General features: G+C 40.7%; 1 protein-coding gene and 1 non-coding gene across 2 annotated transcripts in view; one reads left to right on the top strand and one right to left on the bottom strand.

The window, feature by feature from the left end:
• The window catches only part of LOC131444694 (transcription regulator protein BACH2-like), a 37,377-nt gene extending 24,956 nt beyond the window's left edge, over positions 1-12,421 (bottom strand). The window contains exon 1 of the mRNA XM_058615270.1: positions 12,277-12,421. The gene's annotated coding sequence lies outside the window, so the exon portion shown is untranslated. The remainder of the gene's footprint in view (positions 1-12,276) is intronic.
• Positions 12,422-19,817: 7,396 nt separating this feature from the next.
• Positions 19,818-19,890, top strand: trnaf-gaa (transfer RNA phenylalanine (anticodon GAA)). Its single transcript has one exon. It is a non-coding gene; the product is annotated as a tRNA-Phe (tRNA).
• The last annotated feature ends 2,062 nt before the right edge of the window (positions 19,891-21,952 follow it).

The following is a 21,952-nucleotide window of genomic DNA, read 5'->3' as shown; positions in this document are numbered from 1 at the left end:
AGCTTTTATGACAGAAAAAGGTCCTAAAAAGATAACAAATACAGGTACACACACTTATGTAGACACAGTGTATTCCAGCAGGCAGAATCGAAACATAGAGGAGTGAATTATTCATCACAGGAGCAGCAGAGCCCGAGGCCAGACAGGCCTCCTCACCGAGAGTTGCTCCTAATCACACAAATATTCCTTTACAAACACTCATGATTCACCAGTTTTCAGTCTATGTCTACGGCCTGTGTGTGTGTGTGCACACGCATGTGTGTACAGTCAGTGTGTACAGTATTTCAGTACATCTTGATGCCCTACTTTCCTCCACCCTCTCCTGACATCTTTCCTGTCCTAATTATGTCTAATTTTCATCTGACAGTGTCTGTGGGGTATTCTGAGTACAGCCCACTTCTGTACAACACGCCTGTTCACCAAAGTTTATCTTCTCTCCAACACAACTATCTTCTTAAGTTTAAATACATCATTTATCACTTCTAACTTTCAGAGATTTGAGTTCAGGAATTTTCAAGTGGTGACCTCTGTACGCCCCCTGCTGGCCCATCAGGCCAAGAGCCAACTGAGATGACTGATCTCAGTGAAAACATTGTTGCCAGCAGGAATACAAGGTCAAACAGATTTTATTGTCAATTGATAAAAGGCTTACCTAATAAAATCTTTGTCTAATTTAAGTCAGCAATATCTTAAAAAATAGGTTTGTAAACTGCTCACTCTCCCACACCAAAGTTCATAGAAAGAAAATCAGTTCTATTGCTGCTTCATTTGGTAAATTCATGTCCCTATCCAACAAAGTATTTCACTGAAGTCACACAATAACACATTTTAGTTGCTGATGGATGTAGTAACACAAAATTGCTGTGAAATGTTTTGCCTCATTCTGTAAATGTTTCTTGTTATCTGTTAATAAAACAAATTTAAAATCAGATAACTCAGTCTTAAATTATATATTTTGTTGGAAAAGGATGGAAAAGGGTTCCTTGGTTTGTGCACTCTTGTTTGTAAGTTTACAAGTGAGCCTGCTTCATAATTTCTGTGTCTCCTCTCATTTCTACATAATTTGCCAATAATACAAATTGTCACATGTTGGTCATCTCTCATGTCAACTCATGGCAAAGCAAATTTGCCAGAGGAAGAAATTTCGTGAAAACATCCACGGCTACAGATAGTACTCAGTCTCAAACTACAATACAGACTTCCTGAGTTCCAGAAATACATCGCCATGACATCAGCATCTCCTTTTTAACAATGAGCTTTTGTTAAGAGAGCAGCTCTGGGGAAGCTCTCACTTGCACGGTGGTTATTGAGATCCTGATAAATGACCTCTGAAGTCACTTCCAACAGTGTTTGTTGCCATTGTCAGGTGGAAACTCCCACTGTATTGGGCTGGGCAATATATAGATATATCTATATTGTGGCATGAGACAAGATATGGTCTTTTTAAGATCATATAATACAAAACATAAACAGCAGCTATTTTATTTTAGAGTGTATTTACAGCACAGTGTCACTCTCCTAAAACATCTCAAAAGAAAACTTTTCCAGAGAAACAATCTGTGTGCAGCTTTATATCCACATATATATATATATATATATATATATATATATCAGGATATACCCTAACAAAAATATTGCTATATTTGTAAGGCATATTGCCCAGCCTTTCCAGAAATATTGATTTCATTTATATTGTGATATATAACAATATTGAATGACAATATTGACATTCTAGACAAGTGTGCATGCGCGCGCGTGTGTGTGTGTGTGTGTGTGTGTGTGTGTGTTCATCCAGTGATTTAGTTACAATCTATAGATCTTGACTAGCTGACCCAGGTACTTTGTATCTCATGCCTTTGACCTTTCCATCAATAATATCACCTTTAATCCTGTAAGAGCACACACTTGCACATGCTCATACACTCTCTCTCTCTCTCTCTCTCTCACACACACACACACACAGATCCTGTATGTGGTTCATTCAACACTAATGCAGAGCACTCTAATCTACGTCCATCAGGACACCATTTATAAACCTGAGAGGAGCACTTTCCCTCCTTAAATGCACTAAGACATTTAATTGCATTTAAGTCCCCTCCACCCCACCCCAAGAAAAAAGCAACGCTACTGGGTTATTTTGCAAAACCAAGAGTGATCCATGCATTTCCCAAAATATCAATGTACATGCAGGTAATAATATGCAGCTTCTTTAAAAAATCATGAATATTGTATTGCAAATTGAAGCCTTATTACAAAACTGAAAACTAAAATCTCTGTTATATTTGTTTGTTTATGACTTAAGATTCATGATTCAGAGCATTTGTTACATGCACATAAAATAAACAAGTTCCCTGTACAATGAAATTCCTGCATTGCCTTCCACTATGAATGTGAATGCCATTAAAAAATAGAAAAATATAATGTTAGGGGATGGGGCATAATGTGTGATTTATGACCTCTCATATCCAGCCTGCAGTACCTTCACAGCCCACCAGTAAAATTATATTGTGATGACATTCTCGTGGAAATCTGTAATAACTATTACCACAAGGTGGCAACAGCAACAGCCACAGCCACAGCAGGCTCTTGGTTGAGGGATTACATGCAAGTATGCGGAAGTGAGAGTTACAGGGTTCCCCGGATGCATCTCCTAGCTCTTTTACCATTTGCTCACTCCGTTTGTATAATGTTAGTTACCCTTCAAAATAAAACCCATAACCCCTCTGTGTTCTCCAGCCTCCACCAATTCTGTACCAGCGCTACATTGGTGGCTGAAAAAGACTCAAGTGAAAACATGTCAGCTTTTAGAGTCTTTTTTCCTGTTGGCCAACAAGTGCACATGCACACAATTGCATTTTGTTTTGCAGTAAAAAACAACAAACAAAAAACATACTTGTCAAAGGGTCTGTACACATAAGAACCAGTTATGGAGAAACCACAAATGTTTTGTACACTGAACTAGCATTTTGGGAGATCTAAAACACTCGTTTTGAAAAACTGGTAAAAAAAAATATCTCAAAATGGCACCCTTTGTTTTTCAAGTTCACAAACAAATTCAACTTAAGGGAAAATCATGATGTCATAGCCCTTTCTCTCTCTTGCTCTTGTATTTGCTACTTGTGCACATGCTCCAAGTCTTCTTTTCAGTTTTTGGTGTATTTCTGTGGCTGTGTTACAGCACCACATACAGGCCTGGCATATATAGGGGAGACTAGCGCTGCAGGAAGTACTGAACTTATCATTTTAATCATAATAATGTTTCAATACACTGAGAAGAACTGCTTTGCTCGTCACTAGTTTGTGTGTTTGTGTCATGTATAAAACGAGTCGAGTAGAGCCAAGCCCTGCTAGGACTGTACAATAGGAAAGTGCTATTAGAGCCATTGTGGGGGGTTTTGTGTATAAAGACAATTCTTGAAGTGATGACATGTTCACAGAAATCTTTTTAAGAATAAAAAAGATAAAACTGTATAGGGAAAGTACTTTTCCCTTGTGGATAAGGTGTAAATGTAAATCACAGGGCTTTCACTCTTGTTTGGCACGTGTTTCACTCCACTGAAGACTGCTGGATTTTACAGTATTTATCAAATATCAAAAAGTAATTTTCCTCCTGGACCAGTGTGAATATACAGTATATAATCAGTCAAATTTTTATATCTGGTGCACCGCCAAAAACTGTGCAATGAGCAAATCATTTGTGAGAGGTTACACAAGCTCTCAGACACCAAATGAGTCATAAACCCGTGGATGTTGAGCACAGGATTATTTCATCTCCTTCACGAGGCAACATTGTAGGCGTGAAAATGAAAATACACGTGGGCAGAACACCCTTAGTTTCCATAGAGGACAGACTAATGCTCACAATTTCAAACACTGGCAGGAAAACCACTAGGAGCTTCATGCTATAGGAATTAAATCACAACATGGAGTCCCACTATAGAAGCTTCAGTGACTCAGATGTTGATCTCATCACTGTCCCTAATATTTTCTCATGTTCACTCTGCAGGATATCACTCTCCTGACGTTGCTCCCTGTTGTCACACGGAACACTGTAGTGACGACACTGCTGTTATTAATCCATGAAAATATGAGAAGTCAGTCCCACTACACTGGATTTTATTTCACCTGCATGAAGGCTATGGATGCAGCAGCAGAGAAGGACCTCCCCTCCCCAGGGAGCTCCTCTGTGGTCACCTGTGTTTCTTGACACTTCCGTTCCCTCCTTTCAGCTGAGAGATTGAGCTGACATCAGCCTTTGCTTAAGGCTACCAGGCCCGGAAAGAGTAAACTGAATCAGGCTTGTTGGGTTTCAGGTAGAGTGAAGTTAGGTTTTTGCTGTATGAGTCATACTCAGGAAAGAATGGCTGATAAATTTAAAGTCCCCACACACCTATCAAACAGAGATGAAGCAAAAGGATCTAAACAAAAAAGAATACAATGACTGCATTTAGTTGCTTAAACCACTACAAGTCCCAATGACCCATTTTAACACATCCATGGTCATTATTGAAGGTGGTCTGGAGCTCAGTATCTTTCCCAAGTACATAAGGACTGGAGGTGGCAACTGATCTGATTAGGGGCTGGCCTACTTTAACTCCTGAGCCACACATATATCTAATACTCTACAATACTTAATAAATAAATAAATTATATTACACAAATGTATAATTTAGAGGGATTGTTCAGATTATTCTTTTAAAGGTGTTTGCCCCTTCGCCTCACAGTTAGACAGCTTCTTCTGACTGAAACTGAAGTTTGTAAACCACTCACTCTCCTGCAACGCAAACTTTAATTTCCAGTCATAAAAGTATATCTAACGAAGAGATCAAGCTAGGGATGCAACAATTAATTGATTCATCAAGAACTAAATTAATTGTATATTTTGATATTCTATTTTGACCGATAACGAAAATTCTTAGATTTTTCAGGTTCTTAAATGTGAATATTTTCTAGTTTCTTTGCTCCATATAACAAAGATATCATTACGATTGATCAATGTGTGTTTGTTTCCAAGACTTGGAAAACACAGATCAATCTTTATCAACATTTACCAACAATTTATGGACCAAACAACTAATCAATTAATGAGAAAATAATCTGTAGATTAATTAAAAATATATTAAATATATTAAAAATAATTGTTAGTTGCAGCTCTAGATAAGGACAGCTCATGACCTATAATGAAAGAGAACTGAGCTTGTAACCTCCAAGCGAAGTACTCATTGTATTGTATTGATTAATAATTGGACATCTAAATTGACCCCAGCCATGGGGGCCACATCCAGTGTACTCTAGTGCCAGTTCAAAGGCCGGAGAAATTGGAGGGTTGCATATGAAACGGCCTCTGAAAAAAAACAAAAACATCACTGACTTCAGTGGCAACGATTTTATTAGGTTTGCCCTTATGGATAAAATCAGTTTTACCAATGTCCCTGCTGGCAACCAAGTTTTCAAGGAGAGCAAGCCTCCATGTCTTAATTTAGTTCTCAGTGCAGTCAGTACCTTTCTTCACCATTACTTAACCATTCTTCAAATAACCTGAACTATCTCTTTTTCAGGTTTCAGGTTTCACATGCAAGGCATGACAGAGGTCTGGTTTATCACCCTTATCGCTGTAATCGTTCATTACCGAGGAACCCTAATTGCATCACATCAAAGTAACAGCCATGTCTTTCCTCAGCAGCAGACAGGAGGTAAAAGTGAGCATGTTAATCTGTCTCGACGGCTGGAATCTCCACAGCATCAAGCAGCCTTTGCAGCTCCACTGGAACTATTACATCAGCCCACAAACAGCTTTAATGGCTTACTCAGACCCAAGTGCTCAGCTAGCTAGCCAGTAAGGGTGCTGTATATATTTATCCATAGTTTAATTTCACAGGGGAAAAAACTACACTTGGAATATAAATATATATACATACAGTCCTGATTGTGCTGAGGGACACGAGTTACTGGTCTACCTGGCTGCCCCCTTTGGTAAGTTTGTATAATGTACATTTGACAAAGTGACAAAATAACATTTTAAAATCCTAATGGGGGCAGCAGTGGATCAACAAATCCTGTGTGCTGTGATGTGATGTGATGTGATGTGATTTTAAAATCACATATCATTTTGTGAGTCACAGACTTGGTGGTTTATAAAGGGACACAAACTGAAGTTTGCAGTTGAACAAAGTGAGAATTTTGCTTTCAATCTCAATATCTTTCCCTCAAGCGCCAAAGACTCTCTATCAAAGACTCTTTATCACAGCTGTCTCTCCTAAATTAAAGGATTTTCACTAGATGTGTCCTTACTCTTTGATTTCACCTCGTCTAGATATATGTATGTTTTTATCACATTTAGGTTGTATTGTAATTAGAAAAATTATATATTATAAAACCATGATTTTATGTGATCCTTTCATTAACTGTTATTGAGAAGTTCCTATAACTGAGTGTTTTAGTAGGGCCATGATTTAAGCTGCACCCTCCTATATAACTTCACAGTCTGACACTGCAGGAAAACACCAGCTATGGATCAGAACTCGTGCTATCAAATATTTCCTGCAGGGGGTAGAACTAACATCCATCCATCCATCCATCCATCATCTACCGCTTTATCCTCCACCAGAGGGTCGCAGGGGGTGCTGTGCCAATCTCAGCTACATAGGGCGATAGGCGGGGTACACCCTGGACAGTTAACCAGTCCATCTGCCAGATCTGTAGCAAGATTATACACCAGATAAACCAGAATTGCCAACACTGCTGAGGGTAGAAAGAGAGCAGTGAGTTGTTTAGGACTGTAAATTCCCGGTCGACTGGTCTATTAATCAGTCGATACGTTCTGGTTTGACTCAAATTCTGCTCGAATTTTTGCCGTGTTAATTTCATACAGTCTATGGTTAATTTGGATAGAATTTGCTATTGGAAGAACAATACTGCTGCCACAATCATGCCTAAACGTGTATATTTGTTTAATATTAGCTAACTGTTGGGGTACCTTTTATTACTTTTACCTTTTAAGACTAATTGTTCTACTTGTCAATGTTGTCTTATTAATCCTATGTAAACATCAACCTGCCGAAGGGACTAAAGATGGAAATTAGCCGTAGGCTATAATCTTGCATATTTACATGTATATGTCCATTAATATGTATTGCCCCTATTTTAAATAAATAAACTCTAATCTCTACACATTTCATGGACGCTTCTTTGTGTTTTTCAGAGCCAACAAACCAAACAATCTCCAAACACAAGAAAACGAAGATGACGAATATGACCAAGATTAGCGTAAGCGAGAGGTGGGACTATAGCCCCTTTCCCACTAGCACGGCAAGCCTCTCTTTGACACAGCACGGTTATTTTGCGTTCCCATTAGCGATAGTACCTGGTACTTTTTTAGTACGTGTTCTGGCGAGGTTCCAAGCAAGCTGAGCTGATACTATGCATGACTTCGTCAGACTGCCGATCATTGATTGGCCAGAGTGCCATCACAGGAAGAGGCATGAGCAAGACGTCCAACACAAGAATCAAGTCGAACAATGCCGAACTATAGATCAGTTAAAAAGACTTAACAATCCTAAAAACTTGGGTTAACAATTACCAAGGAAAATGTCTAAAATCTCAATATTTAACAAATGAGTCTGGTATTTAGCGATAGCACTGCTAAAAGCAGCGATCGCGACCAGCAAGCCGCATCAAAAACTCTGCCGCTGTTTTTCAGTCGAGTGAATGTGGCAGACGGAGTCTGTGCTCCGGTCATGCAGGAAGTGTAAAACGAAGTCACGGCACGGTAAATACACCAGACTCCTCTGTTAAATATTGAGATTTTAGACATTTCCCTGGTAATTGTTGGAGATAAACCCAAGTTTTTAGGATGGTAGTAGTTTTAACTGATCTACAGTTCAGCATTGTTCAGCTTTGTGTCGGATGTCACTTCCTGTGACGGCACTCTGGCCAGTCAGTGGCCAGCAAGTTGCTTGTTGCTTTTTTCCATTACTTTGCTGCACAAATGCTGCGTGTACCTCCGAGTGATTATTCCTCAGGTGTGTGATTGGAGGTATTAAATGAAGACGTCTTGGTTCCTCCTCACATAACCAACGCGTTGCAGTCATTTAGACTGGCACCGAGTGAGCATGCTTGTTCGCCACGGCTAGCCACGGTTTTGCCTCACGCTGCGGTTTGATGAGGTCATCATTTGCGCACTGGTAAACGTAAAAGGCCCATATTGTAGCATGTTGGGAGGGTAGGTGGGCGGAGCTTACATGCACGTCTTGAGTTTGTTAAGAATAAATGTGTTCCAAATGTGGTATGTTTATGCAGGCATGGTGCAGTAATCATTGTTGTACTGTTTTACTGGATTACTTTTGTGTTTTGCAGTTAATGACCCTCTGTGTTTTCACTGAAGGTGGTGTCGTTGTCTTCTTCAATTGTATTTCCTCTACTCATTATTGCTTACTGCAACTCAAGCTCGTCACAATACATGGCAAGAATTTGCTTTGACATTTTGGCGAAATCCAGGCATTACTGTATCGCGTTTTCATTATCGGCAGAAAAACTGATACCGATACGGACAGATATTACATTAATAGGCTAATATCGGGCCGATATTATCTGATGGATTTCTATTTTTAGCTCCAACACATCTAGCACTCCTTGACTTGCTTTCCCACTGACACCTATACTAGCACACATAACACTCCTCAATATAATAATTAACAAGAATTATCAGTCATCTCTTTAAAGCTATGTGTTCCTCTTTTTTTTATTCCTGTTAGGTGCTATCAGGATTTAGTGGTGTGAGTTAGTGGTAGTCATTCTCTATGACTAGGTCAGAATTAAAGGTGGAAGAGATCTATTTTCAGATGCATCATGCTTCTCTCTTATACAATTATGAATCAATTATGAAAAATCCATAATTGGAAAAATAAATGAAGTAAAACTTTCAATAACCCTTAACTGTTAAATTTAGGGCTGCATCTAAGGTTTATTTTGATAATCGATTATTAATTGGATAAAATTAACTTACTACAAATTTACTGTGAATCTCCTTCACCCATGGCTCCAACATGCTTCCTCTTCAGGTGCTTATGCAGTGATGTTGTGCTGCCGTGCCATGCAAGATCAGCTGTGCACATTTTGCACCTTTTGCACCTGTTCTTTGCAGGCGTTAATGGAAAGTGCTCCCATACTTTTGACGACTTGGGTCGTACATTTTTCTCTCTGTAATGTTGTTCTCTGCTTAGTCCGCCTCCACCACTTTTTAAAAGCTTCTTCCAGAATCACATCACGTAAGCTACACAAGGCGTGTCATTGGTTCTCTTCTTCTTTTTTTCCAGCGGTCGGCATCCAGCTTAATGGTGCTTACTGCCACGGCTTGGGTTGGCTTACTGCCCCACATTAGGGGGTAGCAACTGTACGTGTAATAACGATTTAATCGATTAGTTGTTGCAGCCCTAGTTAAATTGGTTAAACAACACATAGCGTAAATGTAAACGCGTAAACGAAAGCTTTATCAAAGATGGCTGAGTGAGGGCTATCGCTAAATTATAAAATCCAACCAGCAAAATATGGTTCAAAAGCTGACGTGTGGAAAAGTGTGTGGGGAAGAAGCGAGCTGGACAAAAGCCTCACAAAATGTACACTTTACTTTTACCAAAGTGAAATACATCAGCAACTAGGGTACAGTTTTCCCACGGTACGGTATGCAAAACGGTTTTTAGGTTACGGTAATGGTACGGTTACGATATCTATATAATATATAACTACGCAACTACTACTATTGTTTCTGCACTGTTCAGGCAGAAACAATGGCTGATTGGCTCCGTGGAAATTCAGCGACGTTTGGATTAGCTCTGAAGTAAACATGAGCAATGAGCCTGAACAGTGCAGCACTGCTCTCATGTCTCTGCTCCTGAGTGGATCAAATCGCACAGCATGCGCGGCTGAACAAAGTTTTGATAAAGTGATGGGCCGAGACATATTGATATACCATTTTTTGCCGTTGTGTATTGAACCGAACAGGGCGTATCGAACAGTTCGGTAAATTATGCAAAAGTCAAAATTCAGAAAAATTCAAGTCAGCTACATTTACAAAACACTGCTAAATTCTGCTAGCCTCTAAAATGCAGAGGACAATTGGCAACCATTACACAGAGCCTCAGAGCTCACACACAACATAAGACAGACTAGACAAGCAAACATATAGTCGTGTGTGTTTCTTTTTCATAACATGTACGTTGCATTTTCTTAAGCACTAGTCCAGTATTAGCTCCAATAACATTCTATGTGAACGTGAATGGTGAACGTGTCAAAGCGTGTGTGTGGGAGTGTGTGTAGAACTATCTGATTGGAGAGCTTCTCTGGGTAGTCGCTCCATGACCGTCACAGAAGTGATGATGAATCATCCACAACACTAAGAAAACACGAAGCATAAACTCTGTTGCTATTTTTGTTGCAATGGATTTACATTTTTGTTATTTTCCTTTGTTTACAGTGAAATATGTTCATTTTGTATTAAATGTGTATACATGCAGGAGTAATAGGAGTATGAATCGCATTATCCAGGTATGTTAATCCAACTGAGACTAGCTCGATTTTAGTTGGGCTAATGTTTTGTTGTCTTAGTCCGACTAAAATCGGACTTAACATGCATGTAAACCCAATGTAAATGCTGCTTTCCATTTACATCGGAACTCGGAGCTGCGAGTGACATCACCACCATGTTCCAGAGAGAAGTCGGAAAAAACAATGGACGCAAAGGTATCAGGGGCTAGCTATGGTTAGCAACACCAGTTGATAACAACCTCTACATGGCATTTTGCACACACAAACAACGTACAACCCAAAGCACATATTATCTTTCATGTTTACATGTCATGTTAAATTTCATATTAGTCTGAAGCAACAGTTTTCAACATTCTCTAATCGTGTTATTATCTTTTGTATATATGTTATAAATGCTTGTGTGTGTACAATTAGTAAATTGTAAAGGAAAACACTTTGTAAATATAAAGTGTGCAAAGCTGCAATGTATTGATTCACTCTATTTCTTATTCTTCTATTTTTTTCAATGTATTTTATTTTGTACATTTTCTATAATGAAATGTTCACTAAAATGTTGCAATGAATGAAATTACTTTAACTTCCAATCCAATCCAATATATAGTAGTAACTATTAAGATGTTGTCATGTGATAATGTGTGTGTTGTATTTGTTAATATTTGTTAGCAGTGTCCAGTAGTCTACATGAAGACCAAAACCTGGTCCTAAGGTTCCTCATTTCCGAGGAACTGGGTTTAGGGCTAAGATTTGAATTATGATTAGGTTAAGGTTAGGGTTAGATATTACTGGTTATGGGGATAATAATGCTTTGTATAGAATGTCTAGAATCGAAGTCAACGCAGAGTCCCGAGAACAATAGCTATGTAAACCTGAGTATGTGTGCGAATGCACAGCGTAGTGTATACTATGGTATATGCACTATGCTGCATTCTCTGTGCTGTATATTGAGCTGTATTCCGATGTGGGTGTTTGGTGAGAGCACCGTTGAGCGGCGTCTGAGGGGGGCGGGGATAAGGGGGTGTGAGGCAGGCTCCTTTGTCCTGCTGCAGCTCCCGCTGCTTCCTTCCCCCAGACATGACAGTAAGCTGCGAACCCTGACTGACTGACTGACTGTGGCAACAGTGAAAGGCATGTGCGTCCTGCATATTCCTACATACAAAACTATGTTAGCATCAATCATTCCAGAGCACGGACGTAGCTATTTGATGATAAACGACGGAGATTCAGCGACAACTTCCACGTTCAATGTGTGTCACAACAGCACAAAGCAGCGCAAATACAGAGATTACGGTCCTTTACCATTAATATCTATTCTTCAAAAACACACGTTGCTCAGGGACGTACGTCAACGAGGTAACATTGGCACCGAGTGAAACGCTTATTAGTTTGTTTTTAGAAGGAAATGCATTCAGGGGTAACAACAAGCTAACACATCCAACAGCATTACTGCTAACCTCTGCGACAACACTCACGCCCCCGACAGTGGCTGTGAGTGAATGGGGGCTGAGTTGGCCTTTCAGCTTCAAAAAGTAAATAAATACAATGTGAAGAAGAGTTAAAACAACTCCAGCGTGTGTAGTGACGACAACACAAACAAACACAGGCAGAGAATGTGACAGTGAAGCCGCCGCCGCCGCTGCTGCTGCTACCGCTGACAGGAGGTTCCCTCCTTTACTCCCGTTTAACCACGCGTAGTAAAAAAAAAAAAGAAAAAAGAAAAACATCATCATCACTTACTTGTTCTTCCCGCTCGTGTCTGTGTTCCTCACAAAAAAGAACACGGAGTCCACATGATGTTTTCCTGCGCGCAGTTTTCCCACTGCCACAACTGCAGCTGCTGCTCGTGGATCTTAGGCATCAGTCTGTGTGTGTCAGCGTGTGTGAGAGGATGGAACGCCTTTTCTCCTCCAGGAGCTGCATTGTTGACATTGGCTTCATGACGTCATGCTGGCCCTCATTCACAACAATGGCAAAGCCCCAAACCACCCCCCCTGCTGCTGAGATGGTTTAATCTGTCAAACACACGTGCATTTTTAAATGAAATCTTACTCTGATCAGAAAACATGTTTTGATTCAATTTCCCTGAGCCCTTCAGCAACACTGGAACCAAGAAAATAGATTAGATTAAATGACATTAAACGCTAGCTTTCCAATAGTGCGAGCACCGTTGAGACAAGTAGATCCAGAAATTGAACCTCCAACCTTCCAGTTTACTCTACCGCTGAGCCACCGTCACCCCAATCGCAGTAATAGCTGTTAAGTGACATTACAAGCTTCAAGTAACTGTAAATGTCTTTCTTTAGTTCATATTTATTAAAGGTTTCTGTGTCTGTAAAGTTGAAAATGTGTTTCCCTTCAGTGACACTAAAGTGTAGTAGCACTAAATAATCAAGACTTACAGGGGAATTCTGGCATTTTGTTCGACCTGGGCTCTTTGTTTGTAAATGCGGGTGTGTATGTGAATAGTACTGAAAAAAGTTTCAGAATTGGTCCAGTAGATCGCAGCCGTGACAGGCAGCAATGGCTGCAGTGTAATCTTGAGGGGCAACAGCCATTCTGAGTTATCTCCATAAAAAGGTGCTTCTTTCCACCAATAAATGGCTCGGATTGTAATTGTAAGCAAGGCCGTAGGTTTGGTTACGAGACTGGTGAGGACACTGCACCTCTCTGTTGGATTTGATCAGTTTGCCACAAGACAGGCACCTCTCTGGCCTCATTCTGAGCTGCTGGATCCAGCCCACATTCTCAATGTCAAATCATTATAAACTGTTACAAGTGATCACCTAAGCAGAAGGATGTGATCCTGTCTGAGTCTAATTAGCATGCACATTAGTAACATATTGGCTCTTAATTAGTCATGATTAAGTGCAAATTAATGCCTTATTCTGCACGGCCTTATTATACAACCAGTAAGCCATTAACTATGAGTTTTCCCTCAATAACCTCAGAATTATTGCTTATTAGTAGTACGTAAGGAAGTTGTTGTATATAAGTTACGATCTCAATATGCTTTGCTTAGTGTGGACTTTATAAGGTGGTAGTATCACAAGAATAGGAAACGGAGGCAACTTAAGATTAGGGAACATGTATTGGTGTTCAACTACTAGTGAATTAGTAGTGATCAAGATGTCACTTTAGTATGGGGAACACATTCTAAGTAACAGTTATTTGGACACTATTAACACTTGCAGGTTTGTGTTTTGTTATGTAAGAACAGACCATATTCATTAGGTGTTATGAAGGGAGAATTACTATTCTTGTGATACTACCACCTTATAAAGTCCATACTATGCAAAGCATATTGAGATTGTAATTCACATTTTCCCTTATTTTTTGCACTTGTCTTCACTCTAATAAATAAATAAATAAAAATCCATAATAACTCACTCATGGTGTAATGTACAGTAATTAATAAAAACAATTAAAACAGGAGGGGCCACACAGCGGAGTAGTGGCTATCAGAAAGTCTGGGTTCGAGACCTGGTCCGACCGAGGGTCTTTCTGGGGTCCAAAAACATGCATATTAGGTTAATGAGACTGTAAATCAGGGGAGTCAAACTCAATCACACAGGGAGTCAGATTAAAAATCTTTCCAAGTCGAGTGCCAGATTGAGTCAAATAATGTAAAATCAACCAAGCTTATTGATCAAATTTGAAATTAAATCATAACATACATAATCTCGAGGCACTGTTCATAGACAACATCAAGGAGAGCAGAGAAACCCAACACTTCACACAATGAGTAAGCACTAGGCATCAGTGGAGAGAAAGAACTCCCTTTTAACAGGAAGAAATCTCTGACAGAACCAGACTCAGAGATGTAAAGCCATCTGCCTCGACCGGTTGGGGTGAAAGGAAAATGGGGGACAGAGGAGAGGTGGGGGACAGAAAGGACAAGAGGGAGATGAGGTAGAGACAGAAGAGTGAGACCAGGGGCAGATATTCAACAATTGTATCAAGTTACACGTTTATAAAGGACAGTTCTGAGTCAGTGATGACATATTGATAGAACTACAATGTCATTTATATAAGCAGCAGCAGAGACTGTTGATAAAAAATATACTGATATCGACTTTTAATTATAGCACAATAATAATGGTGATGATATGTAGTAATAGCCTCAAAAACTGGATCTGGATCCTGCAACCTGCAAGACGAGGACACAGAGAGAGAGAGAGAAAAAGAGGGAGGAAAGGAAGGAAAGACCCAAACTGGGGAGAGAAAGAACAAGGTTAATGACATATAAAAAGTCATATTCATACCCTGAGGGTGAAAGAGTGAGTGTGCGTGCACCACAGGAAATTCCCCCAGCAGTCTAGGTCTATAGCAGCATAATGGTCTAACTTTAAAGGGGACATATTATGCAAAATCAACTTTTTAATCATTTTAATACTTATATTTGGGACTCTGGAGGCCCTACCAGTCGCCAAAGTGTGGAAAAAGAATACTGGTCCCCCTTAGTGTAAGTATAGGCGATAAAACATGCGATGTTGAATTCCCTGCGCTTATGACGGCAGCATGCGCATTTCACCGCGAATGTTATCACCCCACCAGTAAGTTTACTTCGAGAGCTCCACCTTAGCTCCACCTTGTCCCTATAAAATGCGAGAGTGCAGGTGAGGCAGGAAGAGTGGTATTATGTCAACGCGGAGGGACAAGTGTGCTGTTCGTGGCTGCACAGTGGAGCACAGTGTTTTACACAAACTTCCAGCCTCAGAGGATTTTATAGCAAACGTGTTCGTGTGTTCACACCACTTCGCATCAGACTGCGGCCAGCGGTCGCCGTATTTAGTCAGCGACCGTATTTCACTGACGTACAAACACACACATTTTAAGAAAAGGTCACATAGAGCTCATAACTGACCATTCCGACACTTCCTAATTAAGCAGTTTATGCAGCTCGCCACTGGCGATCAGCGGTGGCGACCGGCCGTGGTGATCGGCAGTGGCCATCAGCAGTGGCGATCAGCGGTGCTGTCCCTAAGTGTTTTTAACTGATTTACAGTTCGGCACTGTTCGGCTTGCAAGAACAGTGGCACTCTCGCTGTTTTCCGCAATGCCATGTTGATATTGTCAGAGAACTAGTGGAGGGAGGGGGAGAGGAATGGAGCGGAGGGAACATGAGCTGAGCGAGTGAGTGCAGTAACAAGGACAAATCAGAAACCCCCTGGAAGAAGTGGGTGTGTGTTTGCCTATGTCTCTTTTGCATATAAAGGGACCATGCACAAAACCGAGCGTTCTGAAAGGGCCGGGTTTAGCAAGGTTATTAAACTGCTATGGTGCTTCATCCTTATGGTATTTTGACCAAAGCATGTCCCAGACATGTTCATTAGGACACCAGGGAACTATTTTAACTTGGGAAATAGGGAATAAAATGTCTCCTTTAAATACAGAGAGAGGCTCCGCCTCCCGAACTGTCATTGGAAGCTGGTTCCACAGGAGAGGAGCCTGGTAACTGAAGGCTCTGCCTCCCATTCTGCTCTTACAGACTCTGGGAACCACAAGTAAGCCTGTATTTTAGGACCTAATTGATCTGTTAAGGTGATAAGTTAAGACTAGGTCTTTCAGGTATGAAGGGGCCTGACCATTAAGTGCTTTGTACGTGAGGAGGAGGATTTTAAATTGAATTCTCTATAATGTTCCGCAGGTGGAAGAAGGCTGTTCTGGAAATCAGTTTTATGTGTGAATTAAATGACATTTCCTGGTCAAAAATAACTCCAAGGTTCCTCACAGTAGAACTGGAAGCTGTGGTGATGTCATCTAAAGTGACAATGTGATCAGAAAGTTTTTCTCTGAGGTGTTTAGGGCCGATTATAATGACCTCAGTTTTTTCAGAGTTTAAAAGTAGAAAGTTACAGGTCATCCAGGACTTAATGTCTCTGAGACATTCCTGGAGTTGAACAACCTGATTTATTTCATCCGGCCTCATTGATAAATAAAGCTATGTGTCATCTGCATAACAATGAAAGTGTATGTTGTACTTTCTAATAATGTTCCCTAAAGGAAGCATATATAAGGTAAAGAGTATAGGCCCAAGCACTGAGCCTTGTGGAACTCCACAATTAACTTTTATTTGTAGTGAGGCTTTATCATTAACATGAACAAACTGGAATCTATCAGATAAGTATGATTTAAACCAGCAGAGGGCAGCACATGTGATCCCAAGAGTATGCTCCAGTCTCTGCAATAGAATATTATGATCAATGGTGTTAAATGCAGCACTAAGATCTAACAGGACAAGTAAAGAGACTAGACCGGCAACTGTATCAAACACACACAAACACACACTACAATCAATATTATTACAATGTTAAGATTGATATTAATAATAAGTAGTAAAGAGTAGTTTCAATACAATTCTATAAGGCTATAAGGGATTTTCTAACATCAGTTCAATATGCTCACCCCTTGCAGATTTGAAGAATACCAGATGAACAAAAGTATTGCAAATGAACCACAACAGCCTTCAATCTCACAATTCCTGGACAATCGTGTAGGGCATTACTGCATGAGTCCACGGCAGAAAGCTATCACCAATGCAATACTGTCTGACTTGATTATTGATTGCAACTTGCCCCCGTCTATTGTGGAAAACAAGAGTTGTTGGCACTTTCTAACAGTACTTGACAGCAAGTACAGCCCAGTGTGTCGCAGAACACTGAAATCAAAAACAGAGGACCTCGCTGAAGAGATCTGTTCAAAATTAAATACTCAATTGAGCAACACTGACTATGTTTCAGTCACTGTGGACATTTGGTTTGACCGAAAGATGAGGGGATTCCTTGGTGTCACTGGATAGAGAAAGAGGCAGAGAGGATACAGCTAAAGTCCAATCTCTTGGCTTGTGAGCGCTTTAAAGGCTCACACACAGCTGAAAGAATCTGTGACCAATTAGAGGCAATATGTGATGAGTACAACATTAAAGATAAACTGGACAACATTAGTGACAATGCAGCTAACATGCGAAGAGCATTCACTGTGTGCTTCCCCAGTGAACAAGAGGATGATGATGACGGAGATCATCTTGATGACCCTGAGCTGTGGTGTGACTTATTCCTGGAAGATCACAGTAGATGTCGCTATGGCAAAGAAACAGTGCTTGCAGTGTTTTGCGCACACTCTTCAGCTGGGAGACGGTTTGAAAGAAACAAAAGTGGCATCTCCTTGTCTTTCAAAGTTATCAAAACTCTGAATTTGGGGAACCCGAAAGGCATCCCTACTGCAGTCCACACAAGATGGAACTCAACATTGAGGCAAGTGAAGGCAGCTCTCCAGTGCAATCATCTAAAGCTCTGTGCTGTTCTAGAAAAGGCTGGGCACAGGGAGTTGTCATTCACATCACGGGAGTGGAATCTGTCGAAGGAGTTGGTGGACATCGTGAAGGCATTTCGAGAAGCAACTGATTTGACACAGGGGGAGAAGGTCATCCCAATCAGTGCTGTTGTTCCGTCCGTCTTGTCCCTCAAGCACCACCTTCAGAAGCTGAAGCCTCAAGTCTGTTTCCTGAGCGGCCTCCTGAGAGGTCTCCAGGCATCCCTGAACAATAGATTTCTTGGAATCTTCATCAGCGTGAAAATGGCCAGCACACAAGATGGGATCACTGCCCCCTTTTCAGATCCAGTCTACCTCAAAGCAGCAGCCTTTTCTCTGTTGTGGGTGGAGCCCCATGTGCTGGTTAATTGTGACATCAAAGTAGAGGTGACAAAGCAAGATAAAGGTAAATGTTAGAGAGTCTAATGTAACTTTTTTCCTCATAATCTGATCTAATTGACTGCAACAATAATTAAGTATTTCAGTCTAACACGCTGCATCACCAACACCAATAGTAACAAGGACTCTTATGTTTCTGCTATGGTTTTTACATATTTTGCCAGAATTGATCCTGCACGATGCTGCAGAGACTGAGCGACCTGTGCCTCTTGTTCAGGAAGAAGAGCAAGAGGACCTTGGAGAAGGGCTGTATGCTGCATACCAGAAGAGGCAGAAGAAGGATGTTGGGACCACTCCAGCACTACCTTGACATAGCAGAAGGACAGAATGCCCTTTTATTCTGGGCATTGAACATGAAGACTCTTCCTTCACTGTTCCGAGTGGCCATCAGACGAACCTTCGCTACTGTACATATCATCCAGATATACTTACCGGTCCATGCAGGTGATGCAGCACGCTAAACTCCGTCATTCCGTGCAGTGCTGCGCGATGCTGCGCTGTCTGTCGGCATACACCGAAACGGAGGTAACGCGACACACACACACACACACAAGTGACTAGTGACTTCACACCAGACTTCTGTAGTTGTTGGAGATTAACCCACGTTTTTAGGATTGTTAAGTAGTTAAATTATCTACAATTCGGCACTGTTCGGCTTGATTTGTATCCACACGTCTCCGGAGTACAGCCTCCTACTCCACAGACTACAGCGGCAGCGGTCTGTGATGCCGCTCGCGATCACCGGTGCTGTCCCTAAATACACCACTCACTTCAAAAGACTCCTGTTAAATATAGAGGTTTCCCTGGTAGTTGTTGGAGATTAGCCCACATTTTTAGGCTTGTTAAGTAGTTTTAAGTGATCTACAGTTGGCCGGAGCAGTTACTAAAAATAGTACCTGGTACCAGGTAAAACGTTACTAAAACCGTGGTGTGGTGAGGTGAGTAGAGCCGGTGAAAATAGTGAAAGTTGAATATGTAGGGGAGACCAGGGACAGTTGTAAAACTTTTTGCAATTTTCAGCAATACATCAAAAACCATTTACACTGGAATAACCAATTTGTTTTATTATGAACTTCAATCTGTCAACAATAATGTATTCATGTGGTTTTATTAAATATGTACAGGTTGCAAAATTGATTTTAACATGTAACGTGTAAAATATATATAATGAATCAATCATATAGTCAAAATGGAAAATATTGAAAATATTGAAGTGTTATTTATCTTTTTCTCATACTACATGACAAAAAGAAGTGAAGCCGTCAAATTATAATGCAAGAAAATGATGATAATAAATTTTATTTGATGGCGCCTTTCATGGCACTCAAGGTTGCCTTACATCAGGTAAAAAACAATCAATAAACAATAAGTATTATTATTATTAGTTTTTAATATAAATATATATATATATATATATATATATATATATGTATAAAATAAATGACCTGAGGTACATCAGGTAGAGAGTGTTGCAGGCCGTTTTCTTATTGTCCAAATAGGGTGAAAATTGAAATACAGCCTTTTTGGGTGATAATTGACCGACAAGCTCACGGGGCTGTCACAAAAGCGCCGAAATAGCTCAGTTGGGAGAGCGTCAGACTGAAGATCTGAAGGTCCCTGGTTCAATCCCGGGTTTCGGCATTTACAATGGTTTATCTTGGCTCTTGTTGACCTAAAATAACAGTGAAACAACTCAATCCTTGACAGTCTTCCAAACCATTGGTTACTCCCAACCAGTACTATGGTTATCTGTACAGCTGTTGATGTAAAATAACAGCCTAACAATGGCTGATGTAGGTGGAACTCTGCTCCCAATTGTCAACACGCTTTAAGTGGAGGACTCTTGGAGTACATGCATGAAGGGCTATGCAATGCACCTTTTAAACAAGCATGAAAATGAAATGAAAAACCGCTAATTCTTCATTTTAAGAACACACCCACGAGCACAATGATGGCGCATATCACATCACATATGGCATATTTTCACCGGCTCTACTCGCCTCGCCTCGGCACAACACGATTATGTTGCATCTCCACTACAAAAAAGTACGTACTACAGCTGAGTGAAACTGCTGTGACTTCGTTTTATACACGACACACACACACACGAGTGACTTCACACCAGACTTCTGTAGTTGTTGGAGATTATCCCACATTTTTAGGATTGTTAAGTAGTTTTAACTTACCTACAGTTCGGTGCTGTTCGGCTTGTGTGGGACGTCTCTTCCTGTGACGGGACTCTGGCCAGTCAGCGGTCGGCAGTCTGACCAATCATTGCATAGTACCTACTTAGCACGCTTGGAACCTCACCGGAGCAGGTATTAAAAATACCTGGTACCAGGTACTATGCTAGTGAAAACGCTACCTAAACCGTGCCGTGACGAGGCGAGTAGAGCCAGTGGAAATGAGCCATAACAGATTACTTCACAGAGATACGTTAGCCTACATAATATTTGGATAGGATTATCCAAGAAATGTTGGGAGGGGAGGATTGTGATGGCGACAGGGGAGTGAGTGGGAAGATGCATGGGTTGGAGGCACAGACCTTTTCTTGTATTTGTTTTATGTGATTTTTATAATTATTGTCAATAAAAGATTATATGTTATTGTGTTAAATAAAAGGGTATTTTCTTAAAGCTTGAGATACTTCATATGTAAGCTAGACAGACATTTCCCCTGCTCATTACTGTGCACAAATGTACTTTTGTTATGTACTTAAGCCTAAAGAGTCCCTCTGGGGCTGGCAGACCTCCCGGCTGGGTGCAGAGGCACCTCTGCGGGGCGGGTACCCTCTCTGTATTTAAAACCTTCATTTTTCATAAAGCTTATAGTTAGGTCATATCTTAGTGAGGCTGCTATAGAGCTAGACTGCTGGGGAAATTATGTGGTGCACTCACATTCACTCCCTCACACTCAGCGTATGAATATGACTTTATTATATGCCATAAACCTTGTTCTTTCCCTAGTTTGTCTTTCCTTCCTGTCCTCTCTCTCTCTGTGTCCTCATCTTGCAGTCTGCAGGATACAGATCCAGTTTTGAGGCTAATATTTTTATTATTATCATGCTATTATTAAAGTTGCTCCACTGATTCCTAGCGTTCATTGTGTGAACTGTTGGGTTTCTCTTCTCTCTATAATATTGTAAAGGTTTCTCTCTTACTATGTACAGCGCGTTGTCGTGATTTGGTGGTATTCAAATCAAATTGAATTGAATTAAGTGTCATGAGGTAAATGATGTATGAATCATCCTATCTTCGAAACCGAACAGACAGAGTAACCTGGAGAGGATCTACTGGGGTCCCTCAGGGTTCTGTCCTGGGCCCTCTCCTCTTCTCTCTGTCCACCAACTCTCTTGGTTCTGTTATTCACTCTCATGGTTTTTCCTATCACAGCTACGCTGACGACACCCAACTCATTCGGTCTTTTCCGAGCTCCGAAACAGACGTAGCAGAATAGATCTCCGCTTGTCCAACTGACATGTCTCAGTGGATGTCTGACCATCACTTAAAACTCAATCTCGACAAGACTGAGTTTGTTTTTCTCCCAGGAAAGGGCTCTCCCACAACAGATCTAACCATCAGCCTCGACAAGTCTGCAGTAGCTCCTTCTCATTCTGCAAGGAACCTGGGTGTGACACTTGATGACCATCTCTCCCTCACTGCCAACATTGCTGCAACAGCTCGATCTTGCAGATACACGTTGC

This window comes from Solea solea, chromosome 18 (genome assembly GCF_958295425.1).
Source record: "Solea solea chromosome 18, fSolSol10.1, whole genome shotgun sequence".
NCBI classification, from domain to species: domain Eukaryota; kingdom Metazoa; phylum Chordata; class Actinopteri; order Pleuronectiformes; family Soleidae; genus Solea; species Solea solea.
The sequence above is the reverse complement of the archived record's forward strand: the minus strand, read 5'-3'. Positions and strand labels throughout refer to the sequence as shown.